General features: G+C 42.0%; 1 protein-coding gene and 1 pseudogene across 4 annotated transcripts in view; one reads left to right on the top strand and one right to left on the bottom strand.

Moving 5' to 3' along the window:
- The window catches only part of ZFYVE9 (zinc finger FYVE-type containing 9), a 217,359-nt gene that overhangs the window by 138,006 nt on the left and 61,333 nt on the right, over positions 1-18,020 (bottom strand). For 3 of the 4 annotated variants that reach the window (XM_062191321.1, XM_062191324.1, XM_062191322.1), the window contains exon 2: positions 16,359-16,464. The gene's annotated coding sequence lies outside the window, so the exon portion shown is untranslated. Of the gene's footprint in view, positions 1-3,810; positions 3,902-16,358; positions 16,465-18,020 lie in introns of those variants that run through there. The other variant, XM_062191323.1, reaches the window with a different exon arrangement.
- LOC133760754 (protein tyrosine phosphatase type IVA 1-like) lies at positions 8,394-8,914 on the top strand (annotated as a pseudogene).

Genomic DNA, 18,020 nt, shown 5'->3' with positions numbered 1-18,020 from the left:
GCTTAAAGAATTTTTTTTCTTTTTCTTTTTTTTTTTTAATTTTTTGACAGGCAGAGTGGACAGTGAGAGAGAGAGATAGAGAGAAAGGTCTTCCTTTTTGCCGTTGGTTCACACTCCAAAGGCTGCCGCAGTAGGCACGCTGCGGCTGGCACACCGCGCTGATCCGATGGCAGGAGCCAGGTGCTTCTCCTGGTCTCCCATCCGGTGCAGGGCCCAAACACTTGGGCCATCCTCCACTGCACTCCCTAGCCACAGCTGGCCTGGAAGAGGGGCAACCGGGACAGGATCGGTGCCCCGACCGGGACTAGAACCCGGTGTGCCGGCGCTGCAAGGCGGAGGATTAGCCTATTGAGCCGCGGCGCCGGCCAGAATTTTTTTTCAAGGAGAGACCAAAATGGAGGAATCGGAAGGGCACTTACTACTATAGTCTAGGGGAAGACTGTTAAAAACAAAAAAAAGTGGAGAGAGTTCAATTTCAGGGAAGAGTTAGGGAGAAAATGGCAGAGGAAATTCCATGCAAAACAGAGGAACACTGTGAATCTATGTGGAGGGAGCAGAGGCACACAACTCAGGACCCCAGCAGCCGAGAACCACAGCAACCAGCTGTGAGAATGAGGTGAGGCCAGACTGAAGCAGCCCAAGCCACTGGTAACAAAGCTGCAGGAAGAGCCTGGCATGATTTCAGCTTGTTTAAGGACGTGCTACATACAGAAACATGGTCATCACTATGAAAGAAGGTGAAGGCATAAAATCTCCCAGTAAAAGTACAAAGGAAATCCAAAGTAAACAATAGGAATATTCATGGAAAAATGGCAGGACAAAGTCCTTACTTATCAACAGTCACCCTGAATGCAAATGGCCTCAACTCTCCAGTTAAAAAGATACAGACTGGGCTGGTGCTGTGGCTCAACAGGCTAATCCTCCGCCTAGCGGCACCAGCACACCTGGTTCTAGTCCCGGTCAGGGCGCTGGATTCTGTCCCGGTTGCCCCTCTTCCAGGCCAGCTCTCTGCTGTGGCCCGGGAGTGCAGTGGAGGATGGCCCAAGTGTTTGGGCCCTGCACCTGCATGGGGGACCAGGAGAAGCACCTGGTTCCTGGCTTCGGATCAGCGCAGTGCGCCGGCTGCAGCACGCCAGCTGCGGTGGCCATTGGAGGGTGAACCAATGGCAAAGGAAGACCTTTCTCTCTGTCTCTCTCTCTCTCACTGTCCACTCTGCCTGTCAAAAAAAAAAAAAAATACAGACTGGTTAGACTGGTTGAATGGATTAAAAAACAAAACCTTTTGTTGCCTACAAGAAACACATCTCACCAACAAAGATACATGTAGACTGAAAGTGAAAGGATGGAAAAAGATACTCCATGTTAACAGAAACCATAAAAGAGCTGGTTTAGCCATCCTAATATCAGACAAACTAGACTTTAACATAAAAACTGTTAAAAGAGACACAGGAGGGCACTATGCAATGATTAAGGGATCAGTTCAACAAGAGGAGATGTGACTATGATAAATGTATATGCACCTAATTACAGGGCACCTGGCTATTTAAAAGAAACATTAATGGATCTACAGGGAGACATAGACTCCAATACGATTATAATGAGGGACCTCAATACCCCACTTTCAGCACTGGACAGATCAACCAGACAAAAAAATCAGCAAGGAAACAATGAAGTTAATCAACACTACAGACCAAATGGAATTAATGGATATCTACAGAACTTTTCATCCTACAGTTGTAGAATTCATTCTTCTCTCCAGTGCTCTAGGATAGACCACAGTCTAGTAACGAAAACTGGAATCATACCATGTATTTACTCTGACCACAATGTAATGAAACTGGAAATCAACAACTCGGAAATCTCTAGAACATATGCAAACACATGGAGACTGAACAACATGCTCCTGAATAAACAGTGGGTCACAGAAGAAATCAAAAGAGAGAGGATGATGGTGTGGCGTAGCAGGTAAAGCCACCGCCTGCACTGCTGGCATCCCATATGGGCACTAGTTCAAATCCTGGCTGTTCCACTTCCAATCCAGCTCTCTGCTATGGCCTGGGAAAGCAGCAGAAGATGGCCTAAATCCTAGGGCTCCTGCACCCACGTGGAAAGATCTGAAGGAAGCGCCTGGCTCCAGATCGGCCCAACTCCAGCTGTAGTGGCCAAAAAAAAAAAAAAAAAAAATCAAAAGACAAATAAAAATGTTGAAGAACAGTTTTTTTTTTTTCATACTATTTTTTGACCTCTCTACTCAGTTCAGAGTTAATCTTTTGTGTATAAAGTTAATTGAAAACAGATTTTAGTAAAAAATAAAAATGGGAATAGGAGAGAAAGAAGAAAGAAGGGTGGGAGAGCAGGTGGGAGGGCGAGTATGGTGGGAAGAATCACTATGTTCCTAAATAAAAGGTTTCTGGAGAAAACTTTTTTAAATAGAAAATTTCTTTTTTCTTAGGATTAATTGATTGATTTGCTTATTTATTTGAAAGGCAGAGAAACAAAAAGTGAAAGATCCTCATTCCAGGGGTTCACTCCCCAAATAGCCACAAAAACTGAGACTAGTTCATGCTGAAGCCAGGAGTCAGGAACTCCATTCTGGTTTCCCACATTGGTGCCAGGGGTCCAACCATTGGGCCACTCTCCACTGCCTTCCCAGATGTAATAGTAGGGATCTGGATCAGAAGTAGAGCAGCCAAGACTTGAACCAGCACCCCAATATGGAATGCCAGCATTGCAAGTGGTGGCTAAAGCTGCCGCCACAATGCCGACTCCAAGTTCAAGCAGTACCCTCTGGGAAAATACATTAGGTATGTCATATTATCAGATATAAAATATTAGGGGGTGAGAGGCTGGCATAGTAGTAAATACATCATATAGGACACCCCATACAAAACTTCTTGGTTTAACCCCCAGCTCTGCTCCCAATTCCAACTTCCTGCTAATGTGCACGCTGGAAGGCAGCAGGTGATAGCTCAAATTGTTGGGACTCTCCTACCTACATGGAAAAACAAGACTGAGTTCCTGGCCCATAGCTTTGGCCTGGCCCAGTCCCAGCTATCACAGGCATTTGGAGATTGAACTAGATCAGAGATGTCTGTCCATCTCTCTCTCTCTCTCTGTATTTCAAAAAAATTAAAAATAAATTTAAAATATTTAAATGTGTTGGCTATTGCAAGCATCTGGGGAGTAAACCAGTAAATAGGCAATCTCTCTAATATTCTGTCTCTTAACCTCTCAAAATTTATTATCAAATATACAATCAACATATTTAATGTACACCTACAATATGTAAGATACTATGATCAATTCAAGTCTCAGACATCATCCCTAATATCAAGAAGTTATAGGGGTAGGTGTTTGATCTAGCTGTTAAGTCAATGGTTGGGATGCCTGCATCCCATAGCAGAGTAAAGTGCTTGGGTTCAAGTCTTGCAAATGCACACCATAGGAGGCAGTGGTGATGACTCAAGTCACTGAATTCTTGCCACCCACACAGGAAACCTAGAATCAATTCCCAGGTAATGGCTTTAGGCTGGCCTATCCCAAGCTGTTGTAGGCATTTGTGGAATGACCTAGGAAATAGATTTCTTTCTGTCTGTCTCTCTTGTCTCTCTGCCTCTCAAATAACTAAGTTAGAAAAACAGTTTTGAAAAGAATCTTATATGGCAGAAGTACAAACCAGATTTATAGAATCGAGTGCTTATAGTGAGGTAGAATGTTTTACCTCCTGCAAAGAGAAATATTTCTGCAGGAGATTGCTGATATTAACTTTTTTAAAAATTCATTTATTTTGGGGCCCACGCCGTGGCTCACTTGGTTAATCCTCCGCCTGCAGCACCAGCATCCCATCTGAGCGCCAGGTTCTAGTCCCAATTGCTCCTCTTCCAGTCCATCTCTGCTGTGGCCCGGGAAGGCAGTGGAGAATGGCCCAAGTGCTTGGGCGCCTGCACCCGCATGGGAGACAAGGAAGAAGCACCTGGCTCCTGGCTTCGGATAGGCATAGCTCCGGCCATGGCGACCATTTGGGGGTGAACCAATGGAAGGAAGACCTTTCTCTCTGTCTCTCCCTCACTGTCTAACTCTGTCAAAAAAAAAGACAATTTATTTTTTAAAAATTTATTTTATTTGAAAGCCAGAGTTATACAGGGAGCAGAGGCAGAGAGAGAGAGAGAGAGAGTCTTCATCCGCTGGTTTACTCCCCAACTAGCTGCAACAGCTGGAGCTGTGCCGATCCAAAGCCAGGAGCCAGGAGCTTCTGCTGGGTCTCCCACGTAAGTGTAGGGGCCCAAGGACTCACGCCATCATCTACTGCTTTCCCAGGCTGTAGCAGAGAGCTGGATCAGAAGTGGAGAAGCTAGGACTCAAGCTGGTGCCCATGTGGGATGGTGGCACTGCAGGCAGCAGCTTTACCCACTATGCCACAGTGCCAGCCCCTTAACTTTTACTCTATGCTAGAATGCAAACTCTGATTTGTCTTTGGAAAAGCTGACTATAAAACTCATCTGAATCTTGTTTTTAAAAATAAATATATTTTTTGGAAAAAAAAAAAATCTTACAAGGAGCCAGCATTATGCTATAGTAAGTAAAGCCACAACCTACAATGCCAATATCCCAATTGGGTGCTGGTTTGTGTACCAGCTGCCCTACTTTCAATTCAGCTGCCTGACAATGACCTGGGAAAAGCAGTGGAAGATGGTCCAAGTGTTTGGGCTCCTGCCATCCACATGAGAGACCCAGATGAAGCTTGTAGCTCTTGGCCTCGGACTAGACCAGTCCCAGTTGTTGCGGCCATTTAGGGAGTGAACCCGTGGACAGAAAATCTACCTCTTTCTCCTTTTCTCTCTGTAAATCTGCTTTTTAAATAATTAATAAATAAATATTTTAAAAAAACATATAACATAGGCCGGCGCTGTGGCTCAACAGGCTAATCCTCCACCTAGCGGCGCCAGCACACTGGGTTCTAATCCCGGTCGGGGTGCCGGATTCTGTCCCGGTTGCCACTCTTCCAGGCCAGCTCTCTGCTGTGGCCAGGGAGTGCAGTGGAGGATGGCCCAAGTGTTTGGGCCCTGCACCCCATGGGAGACCAGAATAAGCAACTGGCTCCTGCCTTCGGAACAGCGCAGTGTGCCGGCCGCAGCGCACCAGCCGCGGCGGCCATTGGCGGGTGAACCAACGGCAAAAGGAAGACCTTTCTCTCTGTCTCTCTCACTGTCCACTCTGCCTGTCAAAAAGTAAAAAAAAAAAAAAAAAAAAAAAAAAAAAACCATATAACGTAGTTAATGGTATACAATGCTAAGAAAATTTAAATAATAAAACATAATCTTAGTAACAACTCAGCACAGAGATACTGTATATTGCCAGTTACCATGTTATTAATTCATCAGATAAAATTAACAGATAAATGAAAGGTTATCACAGAAGTTCATTCTCAAATATTTCTTTCACTAGGAAGTATTCTCTAAACACTCCATTGTTTTCCTTTATAGTATTTATCATCATCCATAAATATACATCAATGAGATTGTTTGATTAACATCAATTTCTCCTACTAAACTGTAGGTACCACAGTGGTACCCAAAAGGCTTGTATTCATAATGTAACCCCAGTGGTATTCATTCAAGTAACATCTGTGTAATGAATAAATGAAAAAAAAAATTACACTGAACTCCAATTACCATCACTGATTCAGGCAATGATCAAAACTGCATGCTAGGGGGCCAGCAATGTGGCATAGCAGGTTTAGCCACCAACTGTAATGCCAGCATCCCATATGAGTGAGCACTGGTTCAAGTCCCAGATGCTCCACTTCTGATCCAGGTCTCCGCTAATGTGCTTGGGAAAACAGCAGATGTTGGTCCAAGTAGTTGGGCCCCTGTCTCCCACATAGGAAACCCAGACAGTTTTTGTTTTTTTTGTTTGTTTGTTTGTTTGCCAGGCAGAGTTAGACAGTGAGAGAGAGAGACGGAGAGAGAGTTATAGACAGTGAGAGAGAGACAGAAAGAAAGGTCTTCCTTCCGCTGGTTCACTCCCCTAATGGCCGCTACAGCCGGCACTGTGCCGATCCAGAGCCAGGAGCTGAGTACTTACTCCCAGTCTCCCATGTGGGTGCAGGGACCCAAGTACTTGGGCCATCCTCCACTGCCCTCCTGGGCCACAGCAGAGAGCTGGACTGGAAGAGGAGCAACTGGAACTAGTACCCAGCACCCCGGCTGGAACTAGAACCCGGGGTGCTAGTGCCCCAGGCAGAGGATTAGCCTAGTGAGCCATGGTGCCAGCCAACCTAGACAGAATTCTGGGCTCCTGGCTTTGGCCTGGCCAAGCCCTGGCCATTGCAACCACTTGGGAAGTGAACCAGCAAATGAAAGAGCTCTCTCATGCTCTCTCTGTAACTCTACCTTTCAAATAAATACATAAATCTTTTTTTTAAAAGTGTTTATGTTAAACCATTATGTAAACAGTTACTAGGGAAGAGATTATTCACAGTGCCTCAAAGTACCACTGTGAAGATGAATTACTAATTTCAAAGGAAGAAATGTATGTTTACAACAAACAAATGAAAATCACTACCTTAACCAAATGATCTAATTTAGTATCTCCAATAGTTTAATAAGCTAACATTGTATACATTCTAGAGTGATATAATCAGAAGTATTCTGATATTTAGCCTAAATTGAATCACAAATAATAATTAGTTAAGTCTAGAATGCAAGACATGCTTATAAGGTGACTGATCAAAACTTATAAAAGAATGTTCAATGTAAAAATCACTGAGGGGAGCCGGTATTGTGGTGAAGCAGGTTAAGCCACTGTTTGTGACGCTGGCAACCCTTAATTTAAATACTAATTTGAGAGTCAGCTGCTCCACTTCCAATCCAGCTTCCTGCTAATGCACCTGGGAAGACCTCAGAAAATGATCCCAAGTGGCTGAGCCCCTGCCAGCCATGTGGGAGACCAGGATTGAGTTCCTGACTCCTGAATTCAGGTTGCACCAGCCCTGGCTATTGCAAACATTTAGAGAGTGAACCAGCAGATGGAAGAAGGATCTCCCTCTCTCTCTCTCAGTCTCTCTCTCTCTCTCTCTCCCTCTCTCTCCCTCTCCCTCTCTCTCCTTCCATCATTCTGCCTTTCAACGAAATAAATCTTCAGGAAAAACACATTGGCAAGAAGTATAAAAAATAAAACCATTCTAAATTAAAAGAAATCAAAGACTAAATGACCAAATCCCATGTATGAACCTTGACAGGATCCTGGATCAATAATACACACATACACATGGGGCCAGTACTGTAGTATAACCCTGGCCATTGCAGCCATGTGAGGAGTGAACCAGAGAATGGAACATCTTTCTTTGTTTCTCCCTCTCTCTCTGTAACTCTGGCTTTCAAATAAATCTTTAAAACACAGACACACAGAGGAAAAAAAAAAAACATTTTTGTGGTAACTGGAGAAATCTGGATATGGATTTTACATCAGATAATACATTTAATTAATAATAATTTTCATGGGAATAGACATGGTGGCACAGTGGGGTAAGCACCACTCGAAATGCCTGAATCCTTTAGCCAAGAGCCTAGGATGGCGTCTCGCCACCACCTTCCAATCTAGCTTTCTGCTAATGCACCTGAGAGGCAAGAGGTGCTAGCTCAAGTACTCAAGTCTCTGCAACCCACATGGGATACATGGATGGAGCTCCTGAGTTTGGCCTGACCCAGCCATGGCTATTATGTGCACTTAAGGAGTGAACTAGTGGATAGAAAAGATCTCTCTCCACCATCCCACACCCTCCCCACACCATCACTCAGCCTTCTAAATAAATGAATGAATGAATGAATTTTTTTTTTTAAAAAAAATCATTTTGCCCTACTACCCCCTCCCCTGCATCCGTCCCTACCACCCATGTGGCTGCAGCCTCAGGACCAGCTGTAAGATTAGGCCACAATCGTCAATGAGTCAACCTATTCCTCAGTTCTGTGGTGCTCTTGTTCATGCATTTATGGAGTTTCTGAAGGGCAGTGGACATGACTGCCAGACACAGCATGACCTCTATACAGACAAGTGAACAGCAGAATTCATTACTACTCCACCAAGAAGCCCCCATAAAAGTGGTTAACCTGGACACAAAAGTGCTGGATTAAAATCCACAGAATATTTTACAAGAGTTCTGATATGGATGGGGTAAAAGTCAGTGTACCTTTCTACTGCCTCAGCATTACTAGACTGAAGAGTTGCTGCTGCTTGAAGTTCATTTCATTTCCCATTACTCCCAACTTCACACTCTGAGAACTGCCAAGTGGAAAGTAGTGAAGAAGACTTCAGTTTCTTTGTGTAATTTTCTGTATCCAGTTTTTTAATTCTTTCATAACCCTATTTATTGTTTTTATTTTATGTAAATTCACATGGCTCAAATGAACCACCCAGCTCCTGTGGAAGTCACATACAACAGCATGAGACTTCTTATTACACATAATCTAACCAATGCAACATTAAACAAATTTACTGAGGAACTTAAGAAATATGAAGTTACCACAATAGTAAGGGTATGTGAAGCAACTTAAGACACTACTCTTGTGGAGAAAGAAGGCATCCACCTTCTTGACTGGCCTTTTGATGATGTGCATCACCATTCAACCAGATTGCTGACATCTAGTTAGGTCTTATAAAAGGTAAGTTTCATGAAGAACCTGGTTCTTGTATTGTTCTTCATTGTGTTGAAGGCCTTGAGAGAACACCAGTGCTTGTCAGCCTAGCATTAATATAAGGTGGAATGAAATATGAAGATGCAGTAAAATTCATAAGACAAAAGTGGCAAGGAGCTTTTAATAGCAAACAACTTTTGTTTTTGGAAAAATATCATACTAAGATGTGGCTGTACTTCCAAGACTCCAACAGTCATAGAAACAACTGTTGCATTCAATAAAACTAGGGTGTCTAATGCTATTGCCCTGGAAGTAGAACTTGAGACAGGATATATTTTGTCATACATATTAGTCAACATGTTGGCTTGGTGAGTAAGTTTTTTGTTTTTGTTTTTTTTTTTTTTTTTTGACAGGCAGAGTGGACAGTGAGAGAGAGACAGAGAGAAAGGTCTTCCTTTTGCCATTGGTTCACCCTCCAATGGCCGCCGCGGTAGGCGCGTTGCGGCCAGCGCACCGCGCTGTTCCGATGGCAGGAGCCAGGTGCTTCTCCTGGTCTCCCATGGGGTGCAGGGCCCAAGCGCTTGGGCCATCCTCCTCTGCACTCCCTGGCCACAGCAGAGAGCTGGCCTGGAAGGGGGGCAACCAGGACAGGATCGGTGCCCCGACCGGGACTAGAACCCGGTGTGCCGGCGCCGCAAGGCGGAGAATTAGCCTGTTGAGCCACGGCGCCGGCCGGTGAGTAAGTGTAATGAAGCTTCTTAAGGGATACCAAAAAGCAGTTTTACCAGGCCACAACTTTGACAGGATTGCACCCCCTACATTTGGGTTCTAATCAACTCATTTGGACATTTAGCAAAAGATTCTTGTTGTTTAGCATTTAAAATGTGCTTATCATTTGTACCAACTGACTTTTCCTGAAATCCTGCAGTATTGAGCTGTATCTTAAATCTATTCCCATGCATAAGAAATTTAGAAAGTTTAGCTGCCAAAATACCCAGCACAATATTTGTATATTTTTAGTACCATACAGAATTAAAATCTCAGGAGGTATGAACAATCTAGACCTTATGTGGTTTATCCCTTTAGCCATTTCAAACATTGAAACTAGGCACTATATATTATTTTCCTGCTCACTTTATGTTTTTACATCTCTCACACTCATACCAGTATACATCAGATTTGCTTAACCATTGATTTTTTTTACCAAGTTTTATGACTATTTAATGTTTCTATATACCTTATCTTTTGCTGTTAATAGAAAACCTCCATTTTGAAAACCTACAGTGCACAGAAACACAGTCTTTAACACCTTCAGACCAAAAGCCTAATAGTAAATTTAATATTTGCACTCTGAGGTGCAATTTAACAGGGAGGGCCTGAAAAAAAGAATGGGAGGGAGCTATTAAATATTTTTAGAAAAATGTTGCCTTTGTCTTGTGCTGAACATGTAGAAGACATTCTTTAACTTAGTAAATTCTTAAGAGGTAGAGATGCTTCGTTATTGTAGCTTAAAACAATTCTTAATCATAAAATTTCTGAAATTCTTGTAATAGTTATCAAAAAGTGTCCAACTTCCATAGTTATCAAAAAGTGTCCAACTTATTTTTGTTTGAAGTGATTTTTTTTTCTTCCTAATCTTTTGCCAAAAAACAGACAGGGTTTGTGCTAACAAATTGAGCATACATCTAATATTTTCTATGCCTTTTGAGCTGTGTAACTTAATATTTGAATACTTGATAATTTGTTTTATTACGTAATTGATAAAATCATGATGTATACTAATGTTAGTTCAACCGTATTTATACTGTCAGAGATGTGTGGTTATAGTTCTGTGGGAGCAATATTTTGTCAGTGTTCACCAGCTTATAAAAACTTAGTACAAGAGCTTAAACATCTAAATAAATAGTGAAATTCAAAAGTAATAATAATAATAATTTTCTTGGATGCGATAATGGTATTCTGACCTCACAGAATGTTCTTACGCTTACCCTTAAGAGATGCCTGCTTTAGTGTTTAGGGAATAAGTGTGTTATCTGCTACTAACTTTCAAATGATACAAGGAAAAAAAAAGCTGTGGGGTTGGGAAGAGGAAGAAAGGCCTACAAAAAGGGGCAAAATGGTAAAAATTGATGTCTAGATGAAGTATATATAAAAATTATAAACAAAACAGAATATGTTAAAGAGTTTAGACAGTCCAATCCAAAAGCAAGAAAGGGAAACAAGGGGCCGGAGCTGTGGCACAGAGGGTTAAAGCCCTGGCCTGAATCACCGGCATCCTATATGGGCGCCGGTTCTAGTCCCAGCTGCTCCTCTTCCGATCCAGCTCTCTGCTATGGCCTGGGAAAGTAGTAGAAGATGGCCCAAGTGCTTGGGCCCCTGCACCCACTTGGGAGATCTGGAGGAGGCTCTTGGCTTCTGGCTTCAGATCGGCACAGCTCCAGCCGTTGCAGCCATCTGGGGAGTGAATCAGTGGATGGAGGACCTCTCTCTCAGTCTCTACCTCTCTCTGTAACTCTTTCAAATAAATAAAATAATTTTTTTTTTCTGGATTGGAAGAGGAGTGGGCAGGACTAGAACCGGCACCCATATGGGATGCCAGCGCCGCAGGTGGAAGATTAACCTACTGAGCCACAGCGCCGGCCCAATAAAATAAATCTTAAAAAAAAAAAAAAAAAAAAAAAAAAGGGAAACATACAGATGTCATAAACCTAGAAGAAACCAAGTCACAGTAACGAGCAGGATCTGAAGGGCGACAGACTACAGTAATAACCAAACTAGAGAGCAATCTGTAAGTCTGGGACTTTAAAGCTAACAGGAAGGACAGGAATTATTGGCTGCAAACTTGCAAAAGTTTGTGTACTAGAGGGGGCCAGATTATGCTTTCTACATAAAGCCTGGAGCTGGGGAAAAACTCCCCTCAGTGGTCCTAAGACTCAGCAATGGAGTAAGATGGAATAGAATGTTCATAAAATCAACCTTGAGAAAACAGAATTCCTAATTTGGCTCTTTCTTAGGAGTTAAGAATAATATTAAGCCTTCCCATCTATAAATACAACATAATTTATCCCTTTGCATACTCAGCTCATTCGATGACTTTCAAAAATATTTTTAATTTTAAAAATTTATTAAATATTAGATAGTTGGGGATAAAGGTACATGTGACTACAAAGGAATAACACAGGGAGATGTTTACAGTAATAGAATCATGATCTATCTTAATTGCAATGGTGGTTAAACAAATCTACACACATGACAAGTAGTAGAGAACTATATACACACATTAAAGTAAAACAAATTTCCTGGCTATGATATTGCATATATTTATGTAAGATGTAACCAATGAAATAAACTGCGTGAATGAAGGGTACACAGAAACTGTGCTAATTTTGCATCTTCAAAATAAAAAGTGTTAAAAGAGAATTTGTTTTTTAAAGATTTATTTTATTTATTTCAAAGACAGTTAACAGTGAGAGGTAAAGACAGAGAGGAGAGAGGTCTTCTATCTGCTGGTTCACTCCCCAAATGACCACAACAGCTGGAGCTGGGCCAATCCAAAGCCAGGAGCCAGGAGTTTCTTCCGGGTCTCCCACATGGGAGAAGGGGCCCAAAGACTTGGGCCATCCTTCGCTGCTCTCCCAGGTGTATTAGCAGGGAGCTGGATCAGAAGTGCAGTAGCTGGGACTTGAACCCAAGCCCATATGGGATGCTGGCACTGCAGGCTGCAGCTTTAACACACTGAGCCACAAGCACTGGCTTCAGGAATGGTTATTAAAAATTGAATAAACATGAGAGTAAGATGAGAAGAGCATCTGAAAAGAGGAGTTGAGAGCCCAAGTCGGGTAAGGAACATGTCCTTCCATTAGGGTGGCCCACTGTAAGGTGCCACATGAAGGAGATTCTCTGACATGGTGAGTCAGAGAACCCAAATGAGTGACAAAGACGTCCTCAAGCAGGAGGGATGAGAAAAAGTTATGAGGGGACACTGTGGAGTGGTAGGTCAGAACCCTAGAAAGATAATAAGGGTCCAGGGAAGAGGACATTGTGGCAGTGACAGAATAGTTCTATATAGAGAGATGGAAAAAATAAGTGACTGTTTGAAGGACAATGAGATCAAGGTTTTTCCTCTATTGGAGAATGGAATTAAAATGTGGAAAGTAGAAAACCAGGAAGACTTTACAATGTATGTTTAGAATTTGAAGCAAGAGTGTGAACTGATGGATCTTAATAAACAAATATTTGATACAAATGTAAATGCATGTAGGTGTATATACATATTTTCCAGCTCTATTCACAGAGTACCTTGGAGCAGGCAGAACATTCTCACCTGGATCCCAAGTTGCAATGAGCCACTTTATGGCACAATAGAAGATGTGAGGACAGTCTCACCTTTTATTGTGGAAGATTTCCCTTAATCTCTGCTTTCTCCATGGTGCCTCATCCCTGATCTGTCGTGGCTGATATTTCCAAGTCTTGAGATTCAGTTTTATTTTCCAAAGGAAACATGAAAACTTGAGGGCCTGGAGTCTTCTCATTGCGTAAGCTAGGACTCACATTGCCAGGCACACTCTGTTTTCTTTACTTCCCTTCTTTTTTTTTTTTTTTTTTTTTTTTTTTGACAGGCAGAGTGGACAGTGAGAGAGAGAGAGACAGAGAGAGAGGTCTTCCTTTGCCGTCGGTTCACCCTCCAATGGCCCCCGCAGTTGGCGCGCTGCGGCCGGCGCATCACGCTGATCCGAAGGCAGGAGCCAGGTGCTTCTCCTGGTCTACCTTGCGGGTGCAGGGCCCAAGGATTTGGGTCATCCTCCACTGCACTCCCGGGCCACAGCAGAGAACTGGCCTGGAAGAGGGGCAACTGGGACAGAATCCGGTGCCCCGACCGGGACTAGAACCCAGGGTGCTGGCGCCACAAGGCGGAGGATTAGTCTATTGAGCCATGGCGCCAGCCTACTTCCCTTCTTATAAAAGCATCCATCTCTTACCCAAAATAGAAGCTCACTAAATATTCATACATGTATATCTCAAAGAGTAATATAATAATTTAATTGATTATAGTTTCTTCCTGAAAACCTCTTCTTTTGTCTTTCTGCTTCTAGGCCTTTTCTTTTTTATTCTTTTGACCAGAGACTTTCCAGAATCTGGATATGCCACTGGTACAACATTGATCTGATTGTTCCTTTTACAACCCCTTCACGTTACTTCATATTAATTACAATGCACATGTGTACCCTCACATATCAACTATTGCACATCTACCCTCTACTAGGCCTTGTCCTCTTCACTAGGTTACAACAACAAATAAAACAATAACCCTGACCTAAAGGAGCCCAACTTCTCACAGAAAAGACAGATAAGTAAATTTAAAAATAAAACTCTCCAGACTATACTGAAACATGCACTGGGTGCTACAGAGTCAAAGAAGTAAATACAAATCAGACTGAGGGAAGTACTGGTATATTATATGGGGCAGTATAAGTTACTATAACAAATATTCAAATAACTCTTCTGTGGCACAAATGAGAGCAGCTTTTATCTCATAATAGTCAAGTCAGGTCATCCACATTTCCAGGCAACCCTACTCAGGGCAGATAGCCAGGTTCCTTCCATCTTGGTTCTGTCATATATTAGGACAATACTACATAAGATGCCAATCTCAAGAAGGATATAGATCAACACACTGCTTCATTCATGGATAAAAACTTGCTACCAAAAAAAATGATGGATGGACTAAACAGAATTCTTTATATCAGCTTGAACCAAGAATAGCTCAAGAAAGGCAACTAGTTGGTGGGTCACACTTTGATTAGCACTGTCCTAGGGTATGGTTCATTGACTCAGTTCATCAATTACAGCCATTTCTATACTGAGACAGCAATCAGAAGTCAAAGTAGAGGAAGTATGCCTAGTCTATTAACAACAGAGACCTGGAAATGGAACACATCGTTTCTGTTGCAATTCCTTTAGTGACCTTAATCACACAGACACATCTACAGTAAAGAAAGCTGACTGGACTGCAAATGTACCAGCTGCAGCTAATACAGAAGGGAAAAAAGATTTTGGTGGATTTGAGGGATCACTGATAGTGTTTGCTACAGTGAGTAGAAAACTTTTCAAATGGCCAATGCCTAAAGGATGAGATGATGCCAGGTAAAGGCTGAGAAGAGAACTCCCTTCGCACTCTCCCATAAGAGAAGGCTAGAAGACATGAAACAGCTTGCCAACTGCAGACCCAGAAGGTTTGAACATCACTGCCAACTGCCTCCATTCCACCTTCAATTGAAGACAACAGAGCTCAGTTTCCTATTACACGCTGTCTGTCCCTTGCCTTTCCTCAGAGCTTCCATGGAAAAACCTGAGAACCCAGAGTATGCACTACTCTGTAGGTGAATATATGATCAGTTTCTGAAATCAATCTGGCTCAGATACCTTCCCACAAATTTTTCTACCCCTTAAATAATTATTAAGACTGGAGAAAAAAATAAAATGACTGTCTCAAGAAAAATAAAGGACTCCCAAACTACAAGAACTAATATAATATTTCCAGTTTTCTGTTGGAAATCATTGCTCTTTATAACAAGTCTAAAAATACAAAATAAAATAATGTAATTTGGTGGGTACTGTAGCACACAGCAAGCTAAGCTGCCACTTGGAACACCTACATCTCATATTGGAATGCCTGGTTCAAATCCTAGCCATGCTACCTCCAATCCAGCTTCCTGATAATGCACCAGGGGAAGCAGCAGATGATAGCTCAAGTGCTTAGATCCCTGTAACCTACTTGGGAGACCTGGATGGAGTCCACGGTTCCTGCCTTTGGCCTGTGCTGTGGGCATCTGGAAAATAAACTAGCAGATGGAAGATCTACCTACCCCCTGTCCCTCATTCTGCCTTTCAAGTAGATGAAAATGAATAAACATTAAAAAAACCTTTTTAAATAACATAATTTGCACCTCTCAGAGTGCCTGGGTTCAAGTTCCAGCTCTGCTCCAGATTCCACCTTCTGCTAATGCACACCTGAGAGGCGGCAGATGATGGCTAAAGTAACTGATTTTAATTTAATTGGTAATGTCATGCTGAAATTACCATTCTATGATCGAGGGAGCAGTAATCTGACTCTAAAAGGGATGGTTCAGAATTAATTAACATTGTGGGGGAAAAAAAAAAAAAAAGGCCAGTGCCGTGGCTCAACAGGCTAATCCTCCGCCTTGTGGCGCCGGCACCCCGGGTTCTAGTCCCGGTCGGGGCGCCGGATTCTGTCCCGGTTGCCCTTCTTCCAGGCCAGCTCTCTGCTGTGGCCCGGGAGTGCAATGGAGGATGGCCCAAGTGCTTGGGCCCTGCACCCCATGGGAGACCAGGAGAAGCACCTGGCTCCTGCCTTCGGATCAGCGCGGTGCGCCAGCCTCAGAGCGCTGGCTGCGGGGGTCATTGGAGGGTGAACCAACGGCAAAAGGAAGAACTTTGTCTCTCTCTCACTGTCCACTCTGCCTGTCAAAAATAAAAAAAATAAAAATAAAAAATAAAAAAATTAACATTGTGATATAGTTTTAACAATAATTTTAAAACATCCTTTTGTTGTTAAGTGAAACTTTTTAAAAACTGTACTGCTGATTTAAGAATCAATGTTATAAATGAAACAAGTAACAAATATACATCAACATTATTTTCTACAAATCCAATTATTTTATTAAGTTCACTCCCTAAAACAAATAACAACGTTGATTATCTTACCTTTTGCCCTTTACATGTGTGATAAGGAACAGGCTTCTCTGTGCTTACTCATGGTGCTTGCTGCATCATCAGCAAGTCCTGCTGATTCAGTGTACTCTGTTTGATCCTAGAGAAAAAAATACATTACTTATTACATTTGATAAAACAATAAGCCCTAATTTTCTTCATATAAACTTACCATAGTCACATAAATAAATCAATGGTGTTTAAACATTAACTACAATTACACATTCAAATTCAAAGACGTGGCCAGCACAGAAGGTAGCAGCAGGACATATTTTATTGTCTAAGACCAAAAGCTAAACCTTTCATGGAAGAATTTTTTGCATACTGGCTTTCTATATAAAGTAAAACATCAACAGCAGATACTTTTCTGCCCAATGACTTTAATTATGTTAATTACAAAAACATTATTTACTTTATATTACAAGAAGGCCTCTAAGAATCCATAGCTAAGAAATCTCTATGTGATTTTTGTTTTATTTATTTACGTATTTGAGAGGCAGAGACAGAGACACAGAGGGCTCCCATCTGCTGCCCACAATGGCCAGGGCAAGGCTAGGGCCAAAGCCAAGAGCTAAGAATATAATCCAGGTCTCTCACATGCATGACAGAGACTCAATTACTTGAGCCACCACTTCTGCCTTCCAGGGTCTGTATTAGCAGGAAGCAGGAGTCAGGAGCTAGAGCCAGAGCCAGGAATCAAACCCAGGGATAATCTGATGCAGGACACAGATGTCTTCACTGATAGGTTAGATGCTGACTCCTTTCTGATTGTGTTTTCTATATATACAGGATTTTTAAATTGCGTTTCCAAAGCTTCCTGCTGAGATTCTTACAGCCAAACAACTGTTTTTCCTCCAAACGGGATCTCTTTTTATGACAGTCATTATCCACTGCTTAGAAGCAATGACTCTATTAGCCTTTACTATCAAGAGTATGCAAAAAGTCAAAGCTTCCTCAAATGTTACTTACGGTATGAGATATTCATAAAGTTATGGTATTCCAAGTTAAATGTTTCTGTAACTTCTTAGTAACTTAGTAACTACTTAGAATAATGTGAAATTCTTTAAGTGCCTAATTTAGCCTTGACCAAAATTAATTAAAACTAATCAAAACAAAACTAAGACCAAGAATGTCACAGTGTCAGTACAAAATATCTAACATAAAAGCACAGTATTTTAGAACAAATATTTTAGAAATAATCTAATGAATATCACAATTTTGAAGAAAAATTGAGGCACCAAAAGAAATTTCCTGACATTATTATAAATATTCCATTATTTGATATGAAAATTCTATGCTTACAAAAAAAGGAGTACAAAAAGATCTAAAATTCAAATTTCAGAGCCAGCATTATGACATAGCAGGTAAAGCTACCACCTGTGCTAGGTCAAGCCCTGCTGCGCCACTTCCAATCCTGCTAATGGCCTGGGAAAAGGCCATTACTTATTACATGGCCCAAGTACTTGTTGGGCCCTTGCCACCCATGTGAGAGACCCAGAAAAGCTCCTAGCTCTTGGCATCCACCTGGCTAATCCCTAGTCATTGTGTTGTGTGTCGGTGAAGGTCTTTCTGGGTGAGATTAGCATTTAAATTGACGAACAGATTGCCCTTCCCAATGTGAATGGGCATAATTCAATACATTGAGTGCCAGAATAA

This window comes from Lepus europaeus, chromosome 5, assembly GCF_033115175.1.
Source record: "Lepus europaeus isolate LE1 chromosome 5, mLepTim1.pri, whole genome shotgun sequence".
In the NCBI taxonomy this organism is placed as follows: domain Eukaryota; kingdom Metazoa; phylum Chordata; class Mammalia; order Lagomorpha; family Leporidae; genus Lepus; species Lepus europaeus.
The sequence above is the reverse complement of the archived record's forward strand: the minus strand, read 5'-3'. Positions and strand labels throughout refer to the sequence as shown.